The following is a 13,665-nucleotide window of genomic DNA, read 5'->3' as shown; positions in this document are numbered from 1 at the left end:
TCACATGAGACATAAATATCTTTACTTCTTTGGCCCATTCAGAGAGGTCTGTCCCCATACATCCTTGTCACCAATTTTCCAATGATTAAAAAAAAAAAAAAAACAGTGCCGTCAAGTCAATTCTGACTCATAGTGACCCTATAGGACAGAGTAGAGCTGCCCCATCGAGTTTCGAAGGAGTGCCTGGTGGATTCGAACTGCTGACCCTTTAGATTAGTAGCTGCAGCACTTAACCACTACACCACCACGGTTTCCTTTCCAATGATATACCTTCCAAATCCCTGACCATCCAATCAAACCATTGGTCACAGAGCATGAATCAGGATACAACTGCACACAAGGGCATTTCTCTTTCTAAGCAAAATAAACAACCAGGTGTGCTGCTTGAAGCTCTGACCATTGGGAGCATATCCCTTCACCACTGTCCTTTGGGGCAGTTCCAGAAAGGTGCTGAACTGCTGTCGCTGTCCACTTTGGAGTGGTTCCTGCATATTGCACAGAACCACCTGTAAACCAGGCCCGAGTTTTCCCTTCCTCATTCAATTGATCATAGTGAACTCCCAATTAGGGCAGAGGTGCAGACTGAGAGAAGGAAGATAATATCACAAGAGTGGAGAACATTGGCATTTAGGCCACGTCTTCAGGCAACATAATTGTGGCTTCAGGTCCTGCTCTAGCCCGATCTCATGTGTATTGCTTCCATTTAATGATAGAGTGCTGCTGTACATGTCTGACTTATTGATTCTGTGGGTCAAACAACACCCAGCACATGATGGAAGCTCAGGCCTCATGGTGACTTGCTGGGTAAGGGTTAAGCATTCAATCTCTGGTAAATCTCAGTAACAAGTCAAAAGCTGTTTCTTAAAAAGGAAAATAGTTATCTACAGAGGATGGCAGGTTTTTGTTCCAAAATCCTGAAGGTCTGCACTATGATTCACCAAGAGGGACCTGCCAAAGACTCCAAACAACATTTCTATCTGCTATTGACACTTCAAGCACCATTGGATCAGTCAGATCATATGGCTAAAGTGGCAGAGGGGCTTGCAAGGCAACCTGAACCTGTTGCCTTCTGTTCTGGACTCCACTTAAAACTAGCAGCTTTTTGAGTCACTTGATAAATAGGTGAGAGTTGTACACCAAAATGAGGGGTACGTTGTGTCCAAAATCAAAGAAGCCCACCAGGTGTTGTGTCTCCTTTTTAGTTGTGGGAGGGGCCAGATGCAATAACTTATTCTTTACTTTAGAAGGAACATCTCAACATGCCCCACACCAATGGACCTCTAGAAATGTCCCTGGGGTGGAAAGCACCTGAATTTTTGTTGGATTAACTTGCCACTCTCTAGCATGCAAATATGGAGCACTGGTGGTGCAGTGGTAGTAGCAAGCTACTGCAGCTAATCAAAAGGCTGGCAATTTGACTCTACTAGCTGCTCTTTGGAAACCCTATGAAGGAGTTGTACACTGTCCCAGAGCGTCACTATGATTCGTCTTGGAGCATACAAATGTTTTATCAATAAGTCCAGTTATTGACACGTGTTCCTTACTAGATCCAATCAGCATAATGTCCTTAATGTAATGGCCCAATGTGATGCCTTGTAGAAGGACAGATGATCAAGTTCTCTGTGGAGTAAATTATGATATAGGGCTAGAGAGTTGATATACCTTTGAGGTGGGACGGTGAAGTTATATTGCAGGCCTTATCAACTGAAGGCAAACTGTTTCTGGTGTTCCTTCTAAACTGGAATTGAGAAAAAGGTATTGGCCAGATCAATAGCTGCATACCAGGTACTAGGAGATGTACAAATTTGTTCAAGCAATGACTCTACATATGGAAGAGCAGCTGCAATTGGAGCCACTGCCTGGTTAATTTTACAAGAATCCACTGTCTTTCTTCAAATTCCACCTGCTTTTGCACCAGCCAAACAGGTGAGTTAAGTAGGAATGTAGTGGAAATCACCACTCCTGCATCCTTCAAGTCCTTGATGGTGGCAGTAATCTATGCAATCCTTCCAAGAATGCTGTATTGTTTTTGATTTACTATTTTCCTGGATAGGAGCAGTTCTAATGGCTTCCATTTGACTTTTCCTACCATAATAGCCCTTACTCCACTTGTCAGAATTTCAATATGGGGTTCTGCCTTTTGCTGAGCATATCTATTCTAATTATACATTCTAGAACTGGGGTACAGGATGGGTTCAGGAACCCACTGAACACAATAAGATGAGCCTGAGTTAAGAGCCCATTAATAACCTGACCTCCACATGCCCCCACTCTGACTGGTGGGCCACAGTGATGTTTTGAGTCTCTTGGAATTAATGTAGTTCTGAGCCGGTATCCAGTAATCCTTAAAAATCTGATTATTTCCTTTTTCCCAATGAATAGTCACTCTCATAAAAGGCCATAGATTCCTTTGGGGGAAGTTTGGGGGAAAGATTCACAGTACGAATTTTTGGTAGTGTAGTGGGGTCCTTCCTCAAGAGGACCTGGCCTCCCCTTCATTCAAGGTGTTGTGGGTCTGTAAACTAGATCAAGTCTGGGGGTTGGTTGATGGGCTGTGACTTTCTAGTCTGATGATTCAAGTTAGACTGTTGTTCATTTGACCTAGAATTCTTCCACTTGTACAGATTAAGTAAATATTTAGTATATTCCCCAATGATTTCACTTCTAGGGACACCATGACTAAGTATTTCATGCCATAAGTCCATACAAGTCAGACTATTCTGATTATTGCCTTGACTCTGCTGTCCATTACAGTGCCCATGCCCAACTTATCTTTGTAAATTGAATGCCACCACTTGGCCCTCCACCACCACAGGTGTCTTAAATAAGTTAGGGTAGTTCCCACTGTCAAAACTGAATTATAGAAAATAGCAATCACAGTGGTCTTCAAGGACACTGAGTCCCCCATTACAAATTTGTCCCTCACCATTGTGGTAAAACATTTGTCATCTGAGCACTCCGTGTGTGTGTTTATGGGTCCAACCTGATAAATCCACTCTTACATGCCAATTTCCCTAAGCCTTCGGACACCTTCTAAGACAGGTGTGGTGTATTAACTCTATTTAATGTAGACCACCATGTAACCCATACTTCATTGAACCAACCAAATAAACTATTAGAGCTCTTCCTATCCTCTCAATTGGAAACACTGAATGAAGAATAAGTGCTTAGTAGGCCCACATCAATAAATTCAATCTGATCCAAATTTATGTTTCTTCCACCATTACCCCACAGTGTAATAGCCATTCCTACACATGTTCCCCAGGTTTCTTTTTGTACCTCTTAGGAAAATCAAGCAATTCTTTTGGAGTGTAGCATACCTCCTCTGGGTCACACTTTGTACTTCACCTTTTGGGGGTTTGCTGGGTCTTAAGTCTATTTATAGATATAGAAGCAAAAATTGGCGGTGGGGACATGTTTCGAGAACACTCAGCTATGTCTTGTAAGGCATCTGCCTCAGGCAATGACTCAGACACCTCCCCAGGTGATGACTCAGACACCACAACAGACAATATCTCAAAGGCTCATCAGACACAGCTCACTGAATCTCAGCAGATGATTGTAGAAGGGCTAATGGTTTTGTTGGCATGAGCTATATCAAGGAAATTGCTCATGTGGCTGGAAAGTCCCAAGTCTGTGGGCCAGGCATCAGGCTGGAGGCTTCCCCTGACTCACATAGCTGCGGGGACTCACAAACCTAAGATGAGCTTGTCAGGTGGCAGCTACTGGCTCATGGGCTGTGGAGGACGATGAATTCCAAGATTTGCATGCAATTCAGCAAGTCACTGGCTGAATCCCAAGAGCCAGAGATCAGATGACGATGAGGTGGGTGGAGGGTCCAGAGTGAACAAAAGTCAGCAAGTCCATATATATTGTATGCAGACCACACTCCCAAGGAAACTCCCTTTCAACTGATTGTCTGCTGGTAGCTGATCTTATAATGGAGGTGAATACCTTATTTAGATCTCATCATGAAGGTGATCACGTCATTACATACATGCCAAACTACATCATAACTGCCAAACCACTGAGAATCACAGCACAGCTGAGTTGACACACTACCTTAACTATCACAGTCACTATACTCAATGATTCAGCTAGCTAACTGGTGGCAGGTTGATTACACTGAAGTCCTTTAATCATGGGGTAAACAATGTTTGTCCTTTTAGAAACAGAAAAAAAGTTCAGGGTATAATTTATTTTTCCTCTCCTGGCACTTACAGAATGGATATTCACAGTACTCTATCACCATGACCTCCCATACAGTATCACTCCTGACCAGGGAATTCATTTTAGCACAAATGAAGTAGAGCAATTATATCTTATTGTTGGAATTCACTAATTTCATTCCATACGTCAGCTCTCAGAAGCAGCAGGCTTGATAGAACAATAGAATGGTCTGTTGGAGGGTTAGTTATGGTGTCATTTGAGAAACAATACTGCGTGAATAAAAGCTACTGTCCTACAGGTTGTAGCATATAATGTAAACCAGGAATCAGTGTATGATGCCTTCTTCCCCAAAACCTGATGTTTGGGTCCAGAAACTAAAGGGTGAGATGGGAATGTCCTCTCTCACTATTATACCAAATAATTCAGTTCAAGAGTTTTTCTTCATATCAATGAACACTTGGACTTGGTCGATGTGAAAAACCTAGGATCTAAGGAAAGAATGCTTCCATCAGGAAATATATTCATGGTTTCTTTAAATTAGAAGCTAGAACTGAACTTCCATTTTGTTGATCTGGGCTGCTTATGCCTCTAAACCCTCAGGAAGACAATTAGGTCATTCTGTTGGCAGAGAGATTACTCTTGATTACTATTAATTACTGGATAGTTGGTAAAAACATTGAATGGAGGTTTATTTTTAGAATAGAGGAAGTTATTGCAGAACTCCGAGTATACTTTACCCAATAGTCCTAGAGAATGAAAAAAATAGAGATGTTAATAAACACAAGACTCCAAAAACTCAAATCCATAGAAATGAAAAGTAATGTATGTATGATTCGTCTCTTCATGTAAAGTATCCCTATCCACACAAGATGCTGAAAGGTGCTTAGGAAACATAGAAGGAGTAGTGGAAAAAGGTAGCTATGTCAGTTTGTTGTACCATGGTCCCTTGTGTTTTGCTGTGAAGCTATGCTCCTGGTGTTCAAATACCACCAGGGTCGCCAGTGGTGGAAAGGTTTCAGCTGAGCTTCCAGACTAAGACAGGCTAGGAAGAAGGACCTGGTGGCCTACTTCTGAAAAAAATTAGCCAGTGAAAACCTTATGAATACCAGCAGATCATTGTCTGATATACTGTGCGAAGATGAGCCCCTCAGGTTGGAAGGAATTCAAAATACAACTGTAGAAATGCTACCTCCTCAAAGTAGAATTGACCTTAATGACATTAATGTAGTCAAGCTTTTGGGACCTTAATTTCCTGATGTGGTATGACTTAAAATGAGGAGAAACAGCTGCAAACATCCATTAATAATCAAGATGTGGAATGTATGAATCTAGGAAAATTAGAAATCATCAAAAAGGAAAGGGAATGCATAAAAATTGATATCCTAGGCATTCTTGAGCTGAAATGGACTGGTATTGACCATTTTGAATTGGTCAATCTTATGGCCAACTATTCTGGGAATGACAAATTGAATAGTAATGACATTGCATTCATCATCAAAAAGAACATTTGAAAATCTATCTTGAAGTACAACGCTGTCAGTGATAGGATAATATCCATAAGCCCACTTGGATGCCAGTAAATATGACTATTATTCAAGTTTAAGCCCCAACCGCTAAGGCCAAAGATGAAGAAACTGAAGATTTTTACCGCTTTTTGCAGTATGAAATTAATCCTATATGCAATCAAGATGCAGTGATACTGGTGATTGGCATGTGAAAGATGGAAACAAAGAAGAAGGATCAGTAATTGGAAAACGTGGCCTTGGTGATAGAATTTTGAAAGACCAACTACTTCTTCATTGCAAATACCTTTTTTCAACCACAAAATTATGATGTGGACCTTACCAGATGGAATACACAAGAACTTGTCTGGTCATTAATGTTCAACGCACAAAATCTATTCTTGGCTTGGTCTCTAAATTCAGGTCGGATATGTGCAAAGTCATACTTTGGTTCTCTTGGACCAAATATTTTTCTTCAGCTTCAACTTGAACTTGCATGTGAGCAATTGATGGTCTATTCCGAAGTCAGCTCCAGGCTTTATTTTGACAGATTATTTTGAGCTTTTCCATCATCTCTTTCCACAGATGTCATTTATTTGATTCTTGTGAGGACCAGACAAGTTGTGGAATGACATCAAGGACATCATACACGAAGAAAATGAAAGGCCATTAAAAAGACAAGAAAGAAAAGACCTAAACGAATGTCAGAGGAGATGCTGAAACTTGCTCTTGGGCATTGAGTAGCTTAAGTAAAAGGAAGAAATGATGAAGTAAAAGAGATGAATGGAAGATTTCAAAGGACAGATTGAAAAAAAGAAATTATAATGACATGTGTAAAGGCCTGGAGTTAGAAAATCAAAAGGGAAGAACATGTCTGGCATTTCTCAAGCTGGTCAGAATTGAAAAGAAAAAAAAAAAATCAAGCCTTGAGTTGTAATATTGAAGGATTCTATTGGAAAAATATTGAATGACACAGGAAGAATCAAAAGAAGATGGAAGGAATACACAGAGTTAGTGTACCAAAAAGAATTGGTCAGCATTGAACCATTTCAGGAGGTAGCATATAATCAAGAAAAAGTGGTATGAAAGATGAAGTCCAAGCTACATTGAAAACTTTGGTGAAAAACAGGGCTCCAGGAATTGACGGAATACCAACTGAGATGTTTCAACAAAGAGATGCAGTGCTGAAGTGCTCATTCATCTATGTCAAGAAATTTGGAAGACAGCTACTTGGCCAACCAACTGAAAGAATCATATTTGTGCCCATTCCAAAGAAATGTGATCCAACAGAGTGTGGAAATTATTCAATAACATCATTAATATCACATGCAAGTAAAAACTTTGCTGAAGATCATTCAAAAGCAACTGCAGCAGTACACAGATAGGAAATTTCCAGAAACTCATGCTGGATTCAGAAAAGGATGTGGAATGAGGGATATCATTGCTGATGTCAGATGGATTCTAGCTGAAAACAGAGAATACCAGAAAGTGTTTACCTTTTGTTTTATTGACTACGCAAAGGCATTTGACTGTGTAGATCATAACAAATTATGGATAACGTTGCAAAGAATAGGAATTCCAGAACACTTAATTGTGCCATAAGGAACGTGCACATAGATCAAGAGGCAGTCATTTGAACAGAACAAGGGGATACTGCGTGGTTTAAATGATCAGGGTTGTATCATTTCACCATACCTATTCAATCTGTATGCTGAGCAAATAACCCTAGAAGCTGGACTGTATGAAGAATAACAGGGCATCAAGATTGGAGAAAGACTCATTAACAACCTGCGTTATGCAGATGACACAGCCTTACTTGCTGAAAATGAAGAGGACTTGAAGCACATACTAATGAAGATCAAATACTACAGACTTCCTGTATAGATTAAAAAAAAATCATGATACACGGAGAAAAGACTGAGGATGTCAAGAATTTCACTTTACTTGGATCCACAATCAACAGCCGTGGAAGCAGTAGTCAAGAAATGAAAGGAAACATTGCACTGGGCAAATCTGCTGCAAAAGAACTCTATAAAGTGTTGAAAAACAAAGATGTCACTTTAAACACTAAGGTGTGCCTGACCCAAGCCATGGTGTATTTAATCGCCTCATATGCATATGAAAGCTGGACAATGAATAAGGAAGACCAAAGAAGAATTATGCCTTTGAATTGTGGTGTTCGTGAAGAATATTTATACTGTGGACTTTCAGAAGAATGAACAAATCTGTTTTGGAAAAAGTATTTTCATAATGCTCCTTAGAAGCAAGAATGGCAAGACTTAGTTTCACATACTTTGGACATGTTATCAGGAGGGACCAGTCTCTGGAGGAGGACATAATGCTTGTTAAAGTAGAGGGTCAGCGAAAAAGACGAAGACCCTCAACGAGATGGACTGACAGTGTCTGCAACAATGGACTCAAATATAACAACCATAGTGAGGATGACACAGGACCAGGCATGGTTTCATTCTGTTGTTCACAGGGTCACTATGAGTGAGAACCCACTCGACAGCACCCAACAACAACATGGTTAAAAACTCTGATGTAATACCCAACTAGAGAAATGAGAACTATAGTAGTTACTTGTTATGTAAAATAATTGCCCCACCATTCTTTAATTATGCCGATTTACGTTTAGAAGACTAGTGGTGGCTAGTCATTGAATTGACATCGCTTCGTGATATAGTAGTCAGCGGAAGTTTCAACAGGAGTTTCTATGCCCCACAAGTTAAAGATGTGAACTTTTATCTAAATTGAGGACAAGAATGGATGCTGAGGACAGCATAGATGGGCTGTGGCGGATATTATTTCTTTGATGCAATAGGTGATTCACTTTCCAGTTTTCTTCACCTTTCTCTGTGACATACAGGCCCACCTATATGGACTACATCAGTGGGCTTTCTAACCCTTTAGCTTGTGGTTGAGTTCAGTCAATGCAAAGCCATGCCAGGAGATAGTAAGACGGTAGTAGAGTGAGGTTATTATATTTATTCTCTAATTTTTCTCTAGGAGGATGCCACATCAGGATGTTTCTCTCCATGATGATTGTAGATCTTGTTAGGCAGTCCTCCCTACACAGATCCTTCCGTCCTCAGCTTCTTGGATCTTTACTCTGCATCTCATCTTTTACCAGAGAAGTAATGGCCCCAGTATGGCCAGCTCACATATCTGGAAAATTTCCCTTTATTAAATGTATATTGCCATATTGTGTATCTGTTTACTGATGGGACCCTGATTAACACAGCAGCCATGGAGTTGATGGAAACCGAGGAATACTATTCATTGGAATGTGCTTTGAAAATATTATGACGACTTTGTCAATGTGGATATTTTTATGCCGTTTAATGGTGAATGTATTTAAGGAGAAACAGAGGGCTCTGAAACCAATTGCCTATGTTGAAATCTTAGCTGTTGTTTACTTAAGCTCTGCGAAGTTAGGCCTTGGTTTCCTCATTCATAAAATGGGGATAATGATAGCACACAGGTGAAACAAGAATGAGTAAATTCAGATAAATTACTTAGAAATATGCCCAACAATATTGAGTACTCAAATATGTTGGCTATTATTATTGTTAATTTTATTAGTAAAGGAAATAGGAAGTTGTGCCTATACTGTAAAAATTACCACATATGAGTCAGCAAACACATGGAAATTGGGTAGAAGAGAATATGTAAGAGAAAATCAGTATTTAGAAAGAATATGGGTAAATTTTTCACTTCATAAATTTTTAATAATTTTCTCATTTTATTTTGATAATAAAAATATACATTATTAATTATTAGTTCCATTTTATACCTATTTTAAAAAAAACCTATTTACACACCCTTAAATTACATAACAAATGACAGTGTTCTAAGAAGTTAATAGTAGATAACACTGAATTCTTATCAACCCCAATAATGTATTTGCATGTTTTCCCAAGACCGAAATCTCCCAGTATCTGTTGGTATTAATTGAATGAGCAGTCTGGAACTTGAAATGTGACATTTCAATCAGAAAAGTGAAAAAATTCTGGAAGGCAAGATTCTGAAAAAAAGTCACCTAAAGAATGATCATGCAAAATACTGTTGCAAATGGATGATTTATGTGTTTCTCCCCACTTATGAAATGCTCAAATACAAACATAAGTGGCATCTTTTTTCTCTGATCCACAAAAAGTTCCTCAAGTATAAAATGGCAACACTGTTATCAACTCTACAGGCTGTTTCCATCTGCAAATCAACAGAGAGAGTGACAGCTCCATGAACTTCATTTCCCTGCATTATTGCCATATTGTGTGCTCATCTTTACAATCTCCATACATATGTCTCATCTTAAGAGTGAATGGATGCATGCTTGGTTGTATAGAAAAATAAGCAAAAACACACATGTGAATGTAATGAAAAGTATCTTCACATTTCTGAAAATAGAAGGTCTAGATCTGAGTAGAAAAATAAAATCATAGATAAATCAGTGAGGCATACTATTGATGAAGCTATTGGTTTGTTGGCAAAGCAACTCAAACTTCTACTCGAGACTTTTTCATGTTTAGTTTCTCATCCTGAAGAAGTTTCAGGAAGAAGGGCAGGCAGGTCTATGGATGGGTAGATCTAGGCTTGAATCTGTCTCAGTATAAAAATGTAATAGCTCTGTAATTACCTAAAATCTGTGAGGTTAATAATACCTACTCACTGAGTTGTTACACACAGTGAAAACAATGTAAAGTACCTCCCACAGTTTAGCTACCCTAAATGGAAGACATTATTATAAGCAGTTAATAAAATATAAAAATAGAAAATGTTTTCTCATTTTGGTCTTAAAGTAGTACATGAACACGGTCCATTTCATGGTGCTGCCTACATTGAAGTCAAGCATTAATTAGAACAGAATAGACAACCCAAATATCCTGCCCTCCAAAATCAATTTTAGGATCTTTAAACTCATTCTTCCTCCTAAACAAGACTAAATCAAAACCCCTTTGCAATCGAGTCGATTCTGACTCACATCGACCTCATAGGACAGAGTAGAACGGCCCCATAGAGTTTCCAAGGAGTGGCTGGTGGATTCGGCCTGCCGACATTTTGGTTGGCAGCTGAGCTCTTAATTGCTGCACCAGCAGGGATCCCTAAACAAGGCTAGAGCCTCTAAATATAGCCTCGTTTTCCTGTAAAACCACAGCAGTTCTCTAATAAAATGTGGCTGAGTGCTATCTTCACATCCTTGTTCCTCAGTGTGTAAATTAGTGGGTTCATCATTAGGGTGACCACGGTGTAAAAGAGGGCTATAAGCTTTCCTTGCTCATGAGAGTTGCTTTTGGCTGGCTGGAGATACAGGAAGATGATACTCCCATAAAACAGGGATACGACTGCCACGTGGGAAGAGCAGATGTCGAATGCCTTCCTTCACCTTTCTGTTGATCTGACCTTCAACACAGCTGTAGCAATGTGGCCATAAGAGACCAGGATAAGTCTCAGAGGCAAGACAAGGACAAAAAAACTGGCTAGGTACATCTCTATCTCAGTGAGACTGGTGTCCACACAAGCCAGTTGCATAATGAGGGGCATCTCATAAAGGAAGTGGCCGATGCAATTGTTCCCGCACAGTGGTAGCAGCGTGTTGAGTGTGGAGCCCACCATGTTGGTGATCAGACCCCCAAGCCATGAGGCAAAGGCAGGCCCATGCAAAGCTGTGGATGCATGGTAACAGTGTGGTGGAGCAGCCTGCAGTTGGCAGCATAGCGATCATAGGACATGACTGCCAGGAGACCACACTCTGTTGCCTCCAGCCAATGGGAGATATAGAACTAGACCACACACCCTGAATAGCTTATGATTTTCTGTGGTCCCCGCAGGTTGACCAGGAGTTGTGGGACAATGCTTGTGGTGAGGCTAATGTCCAGGAAGGAGGGATTAGTGAGAAAGAAGTACATGGGAGTATGGAGGTGCACATCCATGCATGAGACCAGAATGGTGATGCTATTGCCCACAATAGACACCACATAAAAAATAGAGACAAGCATGAAAAGGACAGGTTCCAGGGAGGGTCATGCAGAGAGGCCAAGGAGGATGAAGACTTCTGGAGAACTAACATTGACTCTTCCCATCATCATACACAGCTGGGAATGGGGCAATATCACTACCTGTGGGTGGATGGGGAGGTACAGAGGATATGAGAAATGTAGCGATTATATGTTAGCAAGATAAAAATAATTATGTACCCATTGCTGTTGAAAGTATCCTCAACTGCACCAGGATTGCATTACTTTTCTAAAGGCCAGTTTGGGATGTATATAAAAAGATTTGAAAATATTCATTGCCTGAGGGAAATAATAGGTATTCCGGCAAAGCTGTTGGCATTGACTTTTTAAAATTGAAATATTGCTTACAGTTCCAACATCTGGAGCCAACATAAATGATTACTAATGAGGATTCAGTTCTGTAGATGATGATATGTCATGTGTGCCTTTTCCCAACGCTGAGTCCTACTTGACATGTCTCTTTCTCTCACAGCAGTGATTATCAACATTTATTTGCTTTATCTTTAAATATGTCCAGAATCTCCCCACTTGATACTACCCTGGCTCATACATCCATATTTATCCCCTGAATTATTGGTATAATATCCTAAGTCTTCTCACTTTCCCCTTGCCCATTTTGAAATTATTCTCTAAACAACAACCGGGGACTATATTAAGCTATAATATGATCATATCCCTTGGGTGCTTAACTCATTGTTATGCTACAAGCCTGCATTTGCTGTTTCCCATACTTGTGGTTCTTTTCTCCAACATGAGTTATCTGCATGGCTAACTGTATCCACTTCTGCAGGCTGTTTTTTCTAAAATTACTTCCTTGTTGAGGCCCTCTCAGACTGGCTTTTTAATATTGAAAACCTTCTCATCTCCCTTTTCCCCATTTCCTGTTTTTATTTTTTTCATATTACTTATCATACGCTACTCTTAATTTACTGTGTTTGTTTCTTATCTCATTACACTAAATTATAAGTTCCATTGAACCACAACCGTCTGTCTACTTTGCTTACTTTTGGGTCTCCAGTGCTTAGCAGAGTGTCCAATATACCCATTCCTGTCAAGTTGATTCCAAGTTATACTGACCCTATAGGACAGCGTAGAATTGCCCCAAAGTGTTTCCAAGGCTATAATCTTTATGGAAGCAGACTGCCACATCTTTCTGCCATGGAGCAGCTGGTGGGTTTGAACTACCAACCTTTTGGTTAGCAGACAAACACTTAACCACTCTGTCACCATGGCTCCTTATCTGATACCAGAGACCCCTTATAAGAATTCATCTAGTCAACACATTTTGGAACAAACCATTTGACTGTCATGTGCTATGTTAGAGGAAGGACTAAGGTAATACAGCAGCATAGTTTAGGATCATCCATCTTAATCTTCCAATCTTCCAGTAAAGTTGTTGAGAAAGAGTTCTTGGAACTTCCATAATAATGCAGAGGTGACCCAGACTGTCCTTTGCTCTGGTAACGGTGAAAAAAAAAAAAATATATGACCTAGCAGGGGCAGTGGTGCAGACCCAGAAACCCCGATGGAAAAAATGGACAATCTCAATCAACTTAAGATACTGCTGAAAATCTTTGAAGTATTCTTTAGAAAAAAACATTTATTTATTCTTCCTTGAATTTTAAAAAAGAAAAATAATTTCATTATAAATACTGCTCATCTGGGTTTGGGGGCCAGTCATTTGAGCTGTGAATTTGTCAGTCCTTTAAAAATCGCAGGGAGTATAACTTACCTATATCTATAAATGGAAGTGAATCAAATGTAACAAACATGAACACACACACGTGCATTCCCAGTATTTCAGAATACATGTAGTATTTCCATTTTGCCTAGATTGACATGAGGCTAAGACAGTGTCACACATTTGCCAAAATTCAGACATGGAATTGCTGTACTAACGTGAACTTCCTTGCACCAGAATTTTGAGACAATCATTTGATTTGCACACTGATATTCTGACAGAAAGCATCCAGGAG

At 39.8% G+C, this 13,665-nt stretch overlaps 1 pseudogene; it reads right to left on the bottom strand.

Annotated features, from left to right (window-relative positions):
• Nucleotides 1-10,796: 10,796 nt before the first annotated feature.
• On the bottom strand, nucleotides 10,797-12,835 carry LOC135227959 (olfactory receptor 2C3-like; annotated as a pseudogene).
• Nucleotides 12,836-13,665: the final 830 nt, after the last annotated feature.

The sequence above is a fragment of the Loxodonta africana genome, chromosome 16 (assembly GCF_030014295.1).
Source record: "Loxodonta africana isolate mLoxAfr1 chromosome 16, mLoxAfr1.hap2, whole genome shotgun sequence".
NCBI classification, from domain to species: Eukaryota; Metazoa; Chordata; class Mammalia; order Proboscidea; family Elephantidae; genus Loxodonta; species Loxodonta africana.
This window is presented reverse-complemented; position numbering and strand designations above follow the sequence as displayed.